This window comes from Xiphophorus couchianus, chromosome 14 (assembly GCF_001444195.1).
Source record: "Xiphophorus couchianus chromosome 14, X_couchianus-1.0, whole genome shotgun sequence".
Taxonomy (NCBI): domain Eukaryota; kingdom Metazoa; phylum Chordata; class Actinopteri; order Cyprinodontiformes; family Poeciliidae; genus Xiphophorus; species Xiphophorus couchianus.
In genome coordinates, this window is record NC_040241.1 from 16,253,980 (window position 1) to 16,267,055 (window position 13,076).

The 13,076-nt window shown below is 37.8% G+C and overlaps 1 protein-coding gene and 1 long non-coding RNA gene across 4 annotated transcripts in view; one reads left to right on the forward strand and one right to left on the reverse strand.

Annotated features, from left to right (window-relative positions):
- The window catches only part of adamtsl3 (ADAMTS-like 3), a 110,727-nt gene that overhangs the window by 74,333 nt on the left and 23,318 nt on the right, over nucleotides 1-13,076 (reverse strand). The gene's annotated exons all lie outside the window — the stretch shown is intronic.
- Nucleotides 1,823-4,000, forward strand: LOC114157437 (uncharacterized). Its single transcript, XR_003598155.1, has 2 exons — nucleotides 1,823-2,208; nucleotides 3,020-4,000. It is a non-coding gene; the product is annotated as an uncharacterized LOC114157437 (long non-coding RNA).

Genomic DNA, 13,076 nt, shown 5'->3' on the forward strand with positions numbered 1-13,076 from the left:
TTGGAGAACATTTGGTGAACTTGATTTGAAAATAACGTGCTGAGTGTTGGTAAATGTTTCCACTGGAGTGAAGAGCAATGCAATCATTGAAGCTGAATGGTAACTCGCTGCGATGCGCTCCCATGTTGGCATTGTCGACCAAAGTGTTCCCACAAGGTGCCTACACTGTGAAACTGAATGATAATTACTTGAGTGAAAGAAATTTGTAACATTCGCACATATTTACTAAACAAAGCTGTGAATTGCTTCTGAAGAATCCGTTAATAATCCAAAAATTGTGATTGTTTTTCTTTGGTGCCTGAAAAACAACCCTAAAATATCACTTTCTTAGGACGTTTTCCCTCTTTTCTCCCAGATGGCTGTAAAAATATGCCATTAATTTAAAATCTATTGCAGAGTTTAAACCAAAGTTAGTAACATATGTCTGCTGTGGTAGTGTTTTAATTCTGAAAAATACTTTCAATTTAAAATGCCTGGCAGTGTTCGCCTATAACTCCAATTAAAAACTACCTCCATACCAGGGCTTCTCTGAGGGTAACTATCTACCCTTGTAAGTTGTTTGTACCCTGGTACATGAAGTGGGAGAATTGGGGATGATAATGGCCTCAGAAAACTATTCTGCTGTCTGGAGAATGTTTCTGCAAGGGTTAATGAATCTGTTCGTATGCTGGCTGTACTGGATTATAAACCCTGGATACATTCATGTTCAGTCACACCAACACAAGCAGAACAACAAAGAATTTTATTGGTGCTTGTGTGACGAACTTGGAGAGTAATGATTGCGTCAACATAGTCAATAAACACAAGACTGTGACCGTTGATCCCTTGGCCTTTATGAGCCAAAAGGATTTGCAACACATATTTTACAGTTAAAGCAGAATGATGCATTTATTTATGTTTTTAGAACAGCACTTTTGTTCTGTTGATTGGAGGTTTTTGCTACCACTTCCTGTGATTGCAACATTTTTTTATTTTGTAAGAGCACTATATCACTTCCTAAAATAATGGCCTAAGTCTTTGGGGGTTTTTTGCAGAGTGATTTTTTTTCCAAAATCCCTTTTTTTGTGTTTTGGACTTTACATCATTTGTATGTTTACAGTGTATTTTGTCATTTGCTGTTTGTTTGCAGCTGTCTGTCTCTGCAGGAATGTATTAAAAATGCATAATTTTTAATATGCATTAAAAATATTAATGCATATTAAATTTTTAATGCATAAAAAAATGCATTAAAATTTTTTTTAATGCATTTAAAAAATTTAAATGCATTAAATTTTTGTGCATTTTTATGCATTAAACCACTTTTAGCGTAGTGGTTTATTGCATAAACCACTACGCCGTGGTGGCGTAGTGGTTAGCGCGACCCATATTTGGAGGCCTTGAGTCTTCGACGCGGCCGTTGCAGGTTCGATTCCTGGACCCGACGATATTTGCCGCATGTCTTCCCCCCTCTCCTTCCCCGTTTCCTGTCAGCCCACTGTCATATAAGGGACACAAGAGCCCACAAAAAGAGCCCCTGGAGGGGTAAAAAAAAAGCATAACATCTATTTGGGGACAAAAACAAATCCACCATAACTCTTTATTTTCATTACTAAGTTTTGCAGACTTTACACATTCTGTATGTGGAAGCACTCTGCAGATTTTTAGAACGTTTTCCCAGTCGCTCACAAACAAAACTAAAAAAGGTCATCCAATTCACCTAAATTCTGTAAACATCTGTGAGGGTGGAAAGAGAAACATATTTCCATGTATTGCTCCTATCAAAATGCAAAGAACTGATTGGATGTCAAAAAGATAAGCAAAGAATGTGATTCGCCCCTTCCAGCAACAGGTCCTTTAAACCTGACCCTTTAGTCGATCCAATCTACGCAAGACTTTGATCCGGGCTGTTCCAACACCGTTCTTTCACTTAGCTGACCGTGTCACAGACTTCATTCAAAGGCCGAAACTTCAAGAAGCTCTGATGTGAAGGATTCATTCCTGCTCTGTCAAAGCCATGGCTGTGAAACTGACCATTCCTCCTGAACGTAACAGGCAGATAAGGTCTGTGCAGCAAAAAGAAGCTCAACAAAATCAGACTCGGAGCAAGAGGAGCTCCAAAGACTTTTCCACTCCACTGATGGGCTTCATAATGAGCAGGCTGCATGTTGTGGAAACAAAACCTCAGCGTTTTGGAAGTGGAGATACTCCTGTCAGATGACCTGGAAGGAGGTGAGGCCAATACTTGCACACAAGGATTTAAAAAAGTTAATATTTTTAAATACCTCAGCATTTCTTTTTAATTCACATACATGCTTAACCATAGATGTCTTTTCATTTTGTCAACATGTTTTTTCAATCTTTTCTCATGAATATCATGCTTCATACCATGACAGAAATGTATGATTTTCTGACATTTTTATCCATTGAATGCTATTTCTTATGATTAAAAAAATCTTATCAAGCAAATTTTTTTATCATACACATATGAAATTTTTTTTCTGAGGAGGTTGAAAAAATGTGCAAACATTTTTTATTTCTTATTTGTCAAAAAGTCGATTTCTTTTCCCCTTCTCACGTATTCAAATTGATGGGATCGCATTACAGGAGAGAATATCAGGACATAGTGAAAAACAAACATTAGCTTCCGAATGAATTTAAACACCAGCAAAGAAAAAGACGCAAATAGAAATCAAATTCTATGAAGCGTTTTTAGAATTTGCATTTGCACAAAATTGCACAAAAGCCAGAGATTTTTCGATTTTGCTTAAAAAGACGTATGAATGACACAATTGAGGGCAAAAGATAAACTACCAAGAAGGAGCAAATGTTGCTAAAGATACAATCTTATGTTAAAGGTTACGTTTTTCCATTGGAATCAGGGCAATAAAAATAATATTGCATGACGACTTATCAGTGCAGACGAAAGCAAGTCCTGCACAGATGTAGGCGAAGGTGCCTGAGTGACGTACGGTGACTCACGGCTGGTCATATTTTCCCCCAAAGTAATGGAACATGCTGACCACTGTTTCATGTTTTTCAGGTGCGTGGATCGGTTTCTGGTAAGATGCAATGAAGCAGACAACTGACAGACTGTTTCCATCGCTCAGTCCAGCCATCTTCTACTGCTGTAACGGATTTTGGTCCAGATCTCATTCCAGTTGAATGGAAACGTCTCACCTGAGAGCAGTTTAGGAGGCTTCACTAACCCGTCAGAAGAACGAAACATTAAACCCTCCAAAGGCAACCGAACTCATCGTCTTCTCAGAGTGGAAACAAAAGAACGTTTTTAAAAAAGAAACTGCAAAAAGAAAAAAAAATTCTGTATATATGTAAACTACTTTTCTACTGTATTCATGAAATATATGTTAGGTTATTTGACAAAGGTTTGAGATTGCGAGATTTTTTTTTAGAATAGTTTTACCTGGAAAAGGAAAAAATATGTTTTATGTAAGACTACCTCAAGGCGTATTTTAGGTTAAATGAGATTTACATAGATGATAAAGTAAAGATTAGTTTCTCATTTGTTTGAAACTTCTTAGACAGAAAGCAAGAAATCATATGTAGGCTTCAAATCATTCAATTCAATTCAATTTAGGATCATTTTGTGTTGGTTTAACACAGGCACTCAGCAGAGCATAAATATGCTCTCGAAGGTGGTGAAACAAAGAACAGGAGCTGCAGACAAAAATGCATTTATGACTTAGTGTTTTTGAAAACATCAGGCAGCTGGCGAGCAGAATCTGTGTCTGAACTGAAAGCTCAGCAAATGAAGCAGAAGGAAAACATTAAATAAACTGCTGAAGCAGCCAGAATGAACATAATAGATCAACTAATAATTTTCGTAGATATCCAGCATCGGGTTTTTTGTTTCTACAAGAATTTGGTCCTCATTTTGATGGAAACTAGCAGGTTTTTCAAAATACACTCACACATTTAAAAAAATTGCTTTTCCACTGTTATTTATTTGTTTGACCAAACAACGTCTCCATATGAATAAACAATATATAGATCACTTCGATGATCTGTTTCAGCTTGACAAATAATTAGAATGATCTTTTCTTGTTTTTTAGGTTTAGCATTTATGATTTGTTCATTATGGTTTATTTCAGGACAGACTTATTGGAGCTTTAAATCAAGAATGTGGATTGTGTAACAGCAATAATTTCTGCATGTGAGGACAAACAAAACATCAGAAACATGACAAAAAGTCCTCTCTGGCCCGGTTTGTTTTGCTGCAGCCACCAGCGGGAAGTAATGGCCGGTCTGAGCAGCCTCTTACAGAACCTTCCTAACTCATTATTTTCCCTCTTTTATCCTTTCTTGTGTCCAACTTTTCTTTGTTTTTGTTCCCTCATTATCATCACTGTGTTTTTCTTTTCTGTCCTCCTGATTTCTTCCTTTCCATTAATCAATCAGTAATCTGTCATGACTGCTTTTAGCTGAAGACTCAGAAGATTTTGCCTTGATTTTCTGTTGGTCTAAGATGTTTTAACACCAACAGACTGATCCAAATGTGGTAATAAGGGAGCAGCTATTAGTTGGTTTCACTCCTATTTGTCTTGCAGAAGTTTTTTTTTTGCATCCAGTTGGATAGGTTTTCTTCCTCTGAGGCTCTGGCATCCCATGGCTCCATCTTAGGATCAGAACTTTTTTTGTTACATGTAAAATATGACATGTATTTCCATCAGTTTTACAGATCATCTGCAAGTTTAACTCCTACTGAGAGAAAGTGGAAATCGTTCGGTACACAATCTTGTAAACTGTCTAGATTACGTTAAAACTTGGATGTTGATAAAATATCAGTGGAACAAAAAGAGGTGATTGTTTTTGGAAAAACTGACTCGTTTTCAGTGTTTAAAAAGTTTGATAAACAAGTCAGTGCAGTAGTTCAATGTAGACTCGTTTGTAGGTGTTTGTCTCTCATTGACCATAGAATATAATATAATTTTTTGATTTCCAAGGAAAAATTGCTTCTTTATTGACATCCTACTCCATTTAAAGTGTCAAATATTAGTTAGTACAACATAACTATAAGTGATATATAATTTATTAAAAAATAAATAAAGTTTTATTTTATGGACCTGTTCACCACCTTGGAAACTTTGGGTGAGTAAGGTGCACTATAAACATTGATTGGTTGATTGATTGATTGATTGATGTCAGAAGCTTAGGAATGGTTCACTCACTCTGTCGAATCTATGCCACAAAGTTTTAAGGAAGACATTAAGGTGTAAAGGGGTCAACCTGGTGCTAGCAGGGTGTACCTAATAAAGTGGCCAGTGAGTGTATCTGCTTCAGTTCTTCAACTGATGTAGTTTTGTCTTCTGTCAAAGTTAACAAAAAAAAAAAAAAAGACAAATATTTGTGCCTAAAGATGATTGATGGCAGGAAGCTCATTAAAGTGTGTGAACTCCTGGTCCAGTCACGGTTCCACAGGATGACAAACTAAAACCAGGCACATCCTGGACCTCGTCTCTTACTGGGCTCAAAAACAAATGGATCAAATCCATCATGCGGTTTCACATTGAGAAATTCATCTAAAAGTTATGAATTTCCACATTTTTTCAAGAGGGGAGTTCAGATATATGTAATTACAACTACATCTAAATTGAGTCTAAGTGAAATAAATGGACCAGGGTCGTAGTAAAGACTTCAGACTTGTGGCCGATTTGCACTTCATCTTGTTAGATGAATGTAGTTGATGCAAGACATTTTCTAGTGTCACAGATTTATCACTGGAAACCATCTTGAAACCACAGGCAGCCTTTTATTAGTCCGATCCGAAGGCCCATCTGCTGATCCGCTCAGTGTTTTTAAATAGCTACGATTGCTGACTTTTATCAGTAACGGACATGCGTGTCATCCGGAGGGATGAACGGCACTCTAAGTGTGTTTTGGAGAACCAGAGCTCTGCGCACACAGCCATCTGTCGTCCTCCGTCATTTCAGCTCGCAGAAGGATTACAACAGACAGCTGGGTGGCACAATTACACCCATCCACACATAGCAGGCCAACAAGTTCACACTGCAGGACATGTGTGCTGCTGCAGGACTGATTTAGCACAGCAGGGTGATTTCACACATAAAGGTGACTGTCACCAGATGATTGATGGTGACCGTCTCAATGGCCTGTTGTGTGGGCACAAGCAGAAAGTCTCTTTACTCTTAACTTTCACTCAAAAGTTAGTGGAAATCAAGGTAGCAGAGAGAAAGCAAGTTTAATTTGCAAGGAACCAGCACCTTTATATAGACGCAGGTGCCTTCCAGTAGCTTTTTCAAGCTAAACCCAGTCAAAAACCTGCTACACCACTGTAGCACCAGCTACATGTTAGCTTAAATGCTAAGGGGAGGTTACATGTTGCAGGTGAGACAATCTATAACTTGTGCTCTTCCTTCATCAAAATCTTAGAAGGTCCTGATTAACGCCACTCACGAAAAGTTAGGGATGTTTGGCTTCTAGGGGAAATTTATTGAAAAGGTTCGAGCTACAATCATATAACATCATAAAAGCTGGACATTTAAGTAGACGCATCCTATTGTGAGCTTGAATCAAAATTCAACAAGAGTGGTGGGTGTGCCACAACAAAAAAATTTTCAATAACGCGTCATGTGCCCTTGAGCATCAATTACAGCTCGACGACGACGTCTCATGCTGTTCACAAGTCAACTTATTGTCTGCTGAGGCGTGGCATCCCATTCCTCTTGAAGCACCGCTCTAAGGTCATTGAGCGTCTTTGGTGCAGAGTTACTAGCCTCTACATATCAACTCAGCTGATCCCATAGGTCAACTATGAGATGCAGTACAGGCCACTTACTATGGGGAAACTGCAGGCCACTCCATTTGACATACCGTAGTCTACCGGCTACCGTTCCCCAATGATGTGACCTCAATGGGCTAAAGCATTGTCGCCCATTAAGAAGAAATTTGGCACAATGTCTGGATTGGTGATGTCCAGGTAGTATGGGCTTCTCACTGTAAAATTCACAACATGTAGGGTAGATTTGTGTTGATTAGACACACCTGCTTAAAAGCCCAACTGGCGAAAACAGACTGTTTTACAGCACTCACTTTCCTTGACATCCCCAACATTTCTGGTCAGAATAATTGGACTTTTATCAGGGAACAGCACTGATGTCCACTGGCCCCTACATCAGTGTGATATGTGGCCAAAGAAAATCCTCTTCCATTTTCTGTGTGGAAGTGGAACCTGCAGTTGCAACCTGCTGATGACGCTCAAAACTCAGTGACCACTTCCATCTAAAAACATCCTGTTTATAGCCTTGCAGTGGCAAGATACTATTAATCAGTTATTGGGGGTCATATCTTGTTGTCAAAACGACCTTTATTGTTTGTTTAATTTAGAGTTTGTTCAGGAGTCTTGTTTTTAGGCCGACAACCAAGGAGTTTTTTTTTGTCTCCAACTTGTAGGAGAATCTGGTGCAGCTCCTTAACCACTGGAGAGACTATATATTTATCATGCCTCCCGGATGCCTTAGCCTCCACCATGAGAAACTGTAAAGTGTCACTGGGATGCCTTAATATACCTCGTTACCACTGCAATCCAACAATACGTTCTCAAGTCCTTTTTCTTAGTCCAAGTCAAGTTTCAAGTCGTTGAGGAAAAAGTCCAAGTCTCCACTCCACTCTGTCGATGTTGTCTGACTCGTTAGCAAACTAGTACCCAATCTTTTTCGCTGTAAAACCGTCAGCATCAAAAGCAAAAAAATAAGATAAAATAAAAAAAACAAGAGTATGTAGCCAGATAATAAACAACCCATCTGGGGTCTCCCAGAGGAAACAGCACAGACTCCTCCAAAGGGAGGCAAGCTTTATTAAACTGACTAAATAAAGGTTTGGAGAGTCTACCTCTCCCAAGTACTTCTTGAATAGTAGGACTCATGGATGCATGAATGTTCCTTTTTTATTTATTAATAAATGAGTTTATACAGGCATTATTATTAGAAATACAATTTTGGTTCATCAGTGCCCGTAATAAAGTATGTACTTTGCTAATATTTTAGCACATGGCTTTTTCTGTCCTTGTAAAATTAACAACAAAGATAACAGCATCAATAAAAGCAGAATTTAACGATCTTCTAATCACTACAGTCACTGGCTGAAGCGTTTAACTACCAGAGGTAGGAAATAAATACAGGAGCAGTATCTGACTAAAACGAGAAACGCTCATTATAACAACATTTATATTCCATTAAAACCAGAATATGTTCTCGTTTAAATGAGAAAGGTCGTAACAGCGAAACGGCAACACCTCGCAGGATGTTTGAGAGTCGTCTACTGCAAACAGAGTTTGTTCACAGTCAGATTTCCGCCTTTTACCTCGTAATCAAACAGAGGAACTATTTTTATATCTTCTTATAATGAGAAGGTTTCTCGTTTTAATGTGTTTTGTATTTATTTCTAATGAGAAAGCTTCTCGTTTTAATGCGATACTGCTCCTGTATTTATTTCCTGGCTCTGGCAGTTAAATGCTGCTATATATCTAGCAAGAAAAATCTGTTGACATCAAAACTTTTCTTTTTTCCAGTGACAGCATTTGATATTTTCCTTTAGTTCTTCCTTTTACTCACATAAAACTCACATTTAGAGCTGTCATAAAGGAGAACATGACATGAAAACATATTGCTTCTTACTTTAGATTATAACTTTATAATATTTAGGGTAGCAATGATGAATCCCACAACATTTTTCTTTCTATGAAATACCTATAAGCAATTTTTGTCCGACGTCCCAGAGGGCCAATGCAGTAAATGCCGTTTCCCTTGTAACAGAGCAAAAACAAAACCAGCAAGCTGTTAGCCTGACCACACATCACTAAGGCCAAACAAATTAATCCTTCAGGGTGTTCAGCCAGGAGATCCGCAGGCAAAATGAAACCCAAGGGAGGACTTTCAATAAGTAAAGACCCTCTTCTCAAAATACAGAGATTTCTCTCGCAGTGTTTCCAAACCTGTTTTTCCTGACATCAGATTCTACTATGAAAGCCTCAGTCTTCTCCAAAGTGCTGTTTGCGGTCACCATCGAATTACTGGTGCATTCCTGTTCCCAAATTAAGCCCCTCATTTGAGGAGATGCCCGGCCATCGACAGCTTTAATTTCCACAGTCTGTGGCATTCTCAGGGCCTGATCTCATCTGTCTGGCAGTCAAAAAGAAAAAAAGAAAAGACTTGCTGCCCTGCATGTAGCATGGTGTTTCTAAGCGCTCAGCTTCATGATCCACAGTCCATTCCTTAATATTCTTCCACATTGCAGGAGGCGAGCTTCACACTGGCGGCAATATGGAAAGAATTTGGGATGTTAGCCAGTGCTTTTTTTATCAGCTACATATTTTCTAAATGTATTTACAACTGCTTCTTCTTTAGTGTGTGCACAATGGTGGCTGCATCCTTCATCCCTTCAGGGATGAGGTCAGACTATAGAACCCACATTCTTTAAATTAAGATATAAAACTTCTTGGTTTATATCTTAATTTATAAACCAAGAAGGTTTATATCTTGGTTGGTAAACTGAATTTATAGCATTGAGATTGGCTCTTGAATGAAACACTGGGGAATTTCCTTACTTTTTAATTAATTTGACATATAAACGCCTTTTCCCTGAATTCAAACAGTGTTTGGTGCATGGTACATTTACCATGACACATTCTGCACTACATCCTGTTCTTAAACTCAGACATTCTTGGGTGAGGTGAGACCATTAAAATCAAATCCAGTCTCTGCAGTCCTGATCCCTGTTTAGGGACTATTTGCACTAACATGCAATTATCATTTCCTCTATTCTAGGAGGTCTGTCCATGCTGAAAAGCATCCCCATACTTACGCCACCATGCTTCAAACAAAGATAAGAACTACGGCCTGTTGCTTCAACCAATGAATCACTGCAGCTCTGTGAATCTGAATATACGATTTCATCCATTTACTGCAAATTGAGTTTCTGATGAAACACTTTCTTGCAGCCTGTTTATGGTGCGACAGGTTGATAGCATGTTGAATTGTTCTGTTTTTGATCCTTAGTACGTTCGCCATCCAGTGATAAAACTTCCCCTTCCTCTACAGTGGGAAGGTGGAATTACCGTAATATACGGAATCAAAATGAATATCAATCTTGGGAAACATATAGAAATCTCCTTACACTTATCTATTTGGGAAAAGGATTGCTTTGTTGAATAGTAAAAATACATTCCTAAGACTGATTTGGGATCATGAGATTGACATAACTGATAGATTATGAAACTGTTTGGTTTATGAACATAATATAAATTCCTCCCACTAGACACATGGTGTATGTATGAAGAGACAGAGAGTTAAATACAAATCTACTTAATCCCACTTATGCTCTTTGACAGATGCCTGTGTGCATCTGGCAGGGAGTCAGAAAAATGTTTCATCAGCTTCCTTCATCCTCATCTCTGGCTGAACAGAAAGAATTTTAAACTTTGGAGATTATATCGTAATTATTAGGAAAACCTCGTTGGAATTCATGTCAGTATAGGGCAGACCCTGAATTACCTCAAGCCATAAGAATGAAATGTGCATTAGGTAAACATTTGGATCTGGAAGTCCACTGAAGAACCATAAGCAGAGCAAATACTGAGAAGTTGGATTTATTATATGTTAGATATTGTTGCAGAACTGTTTGTAGAAACTTTTCCAATCATTAATGTTTATGCCAAGTAAACCACAGCGCCCTCCATGTCTGTTTACATCCCTGGTAAAAATGGTTGAAAAGCCTTCTATTGAAATGCATGATTTCACACTGAATCATTTAGAAAAGAGTAATATTTCATCTATGTAAGTGGAAAAAAAATCACAGGTTTTTATGAAGTCACTATTGCCACAAATATTGGAAAACCTGCTGTCAACAGAATAGCACTTTTTCCAGTCTTCTCCTTTAACATCCAATGGACTTGGAGCATTCAGAGAGGATCTTTGACTATTACTCTTCGCACATTGTCTCCAGATAATAATGTCTGTGTTGATTTTACATTTTTGGTTCTGCTTTGAATCATTATCCTGTTGAAAGATTCAATAATTGCCAATATTTACTTTTGTGCTAATAACCAGGTGTAGGAAAAGTTCCCAAAAATGTATTCAAATAAAAGTAGCACTACTTAAAGGAGTTATTTTTGCTCAAGTAAATGTAAAAAGTAGACATTTAGGAAATCACTTGATTTAAAAAAAATATTGACAGAAAAGCTACATAAGAATTGAATAACTAATCAGAATATCTGATTTAATATTCAAAAACAATGTCAGACAAAAATCTAGTCGTGCAAATTTTGGTATTTTAAAGACTAAATTGAAGAAATTAATGCAAGTAATTAACAATTACAAAATAATGAAAGCAAACACTTACCAAATCAAATTTTGACAACATAAAACGTATAACAGAAATTTAGCAATACCTCCAGTGACACCATCTGCTGTTATGTTATGTATATAAATGCTTCAATATGCTCAGCATATAGAAAATAACACTAGAACCACAAAGCTTGTGCACAAACGGGAAGTCTCACTTCAACATAAACTGCAGCTGTTTGTATCTGGTGCATTTTTGGTTTAAAATATGTTTGTTCTTCATTCACTAAAGTTACTCAGGGTGGGTAGAGTATTCTGAAATTTTAATTACGTAAGTAAGAGCAGCACTACTTTATAATACAATTACTCAAGTAAAAGTAAAAAGTATGGTGCAGTAAAACTGCTCTGAAATGGGGGGTTTTCTGGTACATGTCAGTCACAGCAAGAATCAGAAACATCAAAGTGGTCTATGATCAAGCAATCAGCCTGATGTGACAGCTTAATGTTGTCCATACATTGTCTTGTCAGACTGGACAGATTCCATGGGGTGCAATTATCTCTGATGAGTGACAGACAATGGAGCAAAGAAATGCAAGAGATCATGCATTCCTCCGATAAATGACAGTTTCAAGAAAACGGGAAAATGACTGTTGAGGCTAGACAGCTGATGCTTACACAAGTGGATGGAAAACTCGCGACAACAATGGAGCGGCGAGAAAATTACTCAAACATCCCCATCATACCAGCGTAACTGCTGACGGGATGGAGTTGGATTGATGAATGACACCTGGGATGCATCCCAAATCCTGTATTTAAGGAAAGAGGGTGTTTAGCAGAGATATGCAGGTGATGGGATGACTGCACATTATGTGGCCCACATTCTTTTAGTGTTTAAGAGTCAGATCAGATGCACCATTTGAAGTCTTAAACATGGTGCTTGAGAAATATCTAATGACACGCATGAGTTTAAAATGGGGGCACATTTTCTTTCCTGCTCATTTCAAAACCAGCCACTGTTTATGCTGCTTATGCAAGTCTGCCATCTTCTTTCTTGGTAACATCTGATATTCATGGCTAAGTTCATTGAACATGGACAAACAACAAGGCGTATCACCACATTTTAGCTGCAGTAACAGCAAAAAAAAACCTGCAGCAAACGTACAGTATGTCTTCGGCTCTGTGGGTGTCTCGTGAAAATCAGCTGGCTTTGAAGGGAGAGCAAAGAGTGGCCTCATTTATCAAGCACATTGTTTAGTTTGAAGAAAAGATAAAGTTTTGATTTTGTTTTTAGAGCAAGAAAAAAAAGATTCACTCCATGAACATCCTGCAACACTGGTGAGTTTCTTATAGTACGTCAGTCCTCTGTTTTAAAAACAAACAAGGTGTGTTGTTTTTAGAGCTGCCATTGTATTCAAAGAAAAAAATGTCTGCTTTGCAATAAAAAGAACTGGTTTGTAAGTTTTCAAAATATGGTGAATGTTTCAAGTTAGGTGACGAAAAATGGAGGATGCAGTTATAATGTTCTGTAGCGTTTTGTTGCAAACCATAGCAACAGAAGCGCCATGCATGAACATCAGATGAGACAACACCCACCCAGAAGGGCACGCACTGCCCATCTGGTACATTTTAAACTCAACTGGTGTTTAAGAAAATAATTAATACAGACTTTGTGCGACCGACTTTATACATTTTACTAATTCCCATTTAAACGCCATATATTGTAGATCAAATGACGAACTGTAAGACATTTTTAAGCTACATTGAAATGATGCTGAGTAAAGG